The sequence below is a fragment of the Lupinus angustifolius genome, unplaced genomic scaffold (assembly GCF_001865875.1).
Source record: "Lupinus angustifolius cultivar Tanjil unplaced genomic scaffold, LupAngTanjil_v1.0 Scaffold_561, whole genome shotgun sequence".
NCBI lineage: Eukaryota > Viridiplantae > Streptophyta > Magnoliopsida > Fabales > Fabaceae > Lupinus > Lupinus angustifolius.
The window spans coordinates 65,444-67,156 of record NW_017727900.1 but is presented as its reverse complement, the minus strand read 5'-3'; positions in this window follow the sequence as shown (position 1 = coordinate 67,156).

Below are 1,713 nucleotides of genomic sequence, written 5' to 3'. Positions count from 1 at the left end.
CTATCTCACAAATTAATATTTAATAGCCAACATATTTTCTCTCTTTTCACTCCATTTATTTTTTCTCTTATATTTTTCTTGTTTTATGTAGGTTGGAAAAATTGGATATTCACATTCCTCATAGTCATTCCTTCAGTCATATTATAGTTTATTATGTAAAATATTTTTTATTAAATTATTTTTTAAAATAAATGTTAATAGAAAATAAGCAACATTCCTCGTGCACTATCTTCCTCATGTATTGAAAATATCATTTTAATTAATAGGTTAATATGAACTAATTAATAAAATAAAAATAATCTTCTATTATTTCAAAGGGTTTTTATTTAATACATTATTTTTTAATATAATTATTTATTATTTGTACCATATTTTTAATTTTATTTATGTAAAATGGAAGAAAGAAAAAGGATAACAATAAAACAATATTGATCACCTTTTATTAATTAGTAAATTATCCATAATATACTATTTCCAACTATGAAAGTTCACACTTTGGTTGAATAGAAGTCAAAAGTCCATACTTTGGTTGAATAGAAGACTTTACCAGCATAGTGAATAAAATATGAAAAAGTCTTTGATATACTACCAATAAATTAAAAAACGTATCCAACATAGGTAAAAATATGAATTAGTCGTTTATTCTTATTTTCTACATCAATTTTTTTATCTCTAGTACAAATGAATATTTAATCAGCAACCCGATTTTCTCTCTTCTTTTTTTATTTGTTTCTCTTCTTTTTAAAATTTTATATAGATTGAACAAAATTGGGTATATAAACTTCTAATACACATTCCTTTAATCTTAATATAATTTATATTGAAAATATGTTTTATTAAATTAGTTTTTAAAATATAGGTTAATAGAAGAGAAACAACATTCATTATGAAGCATAATCCCCATTTTGATAGACGGGAGAAGCAATACTAACTCTTGTTATCATATCTCTACTAGAAGAGAAAAAGAAAATATAAAAATTAGTCACGCCCATCCTCTTAGCCTTTCAAAAGATCACAATATTGAAAATATCATTTCAATTATTTAATTATTGCTATTAGCTAATTAATAAAAATGAAGTTATTTATATTATTCTAAATGATGTCTATTTATGAAAATATTTTTAATATAATTATTTATTATCATTACTATATTTTTAATTTATGATAAATAATTAATGTAAAAGTAAATAAATATGAATAGTTTCTTAATAAAATTTAAAATTATAAAAACTATCAAAATAATAATCACATCAAGAATAAAGAAATGATCATAAATATAGAAATAATATTTATCATTAACTAAAATATTTATTATTGTTATTGTTACAAATTATTTATATTATTTTAAATGATTCCATCTAATACAATATTTTTAATATAATTATTTATTATTATTACTAGATTATTAATTTTATGTAAGATAATTTGAATAAAGAAATAGGGTAGCAATACAACAATGTGGACCACTAATTTTTAATTAGTAAATTTTCCATAATGTAATATTTTCAACTATAAAAGTTCCCACTTTGGTTGAATATAAGATAAAAGTTGATACTTTGGTTTAAGAAGATATCACCACCATAGTGAAAAAGTATGAAGAAATCCTTGATTGGTATATGTTTCTTTATCGTCCTCTTTGCATTTGCTTCAGGTAATTTTCTTTTCTTGGTAAATGCTTCATGTAGTTTCTCACACTTAAAATTAATTCATACA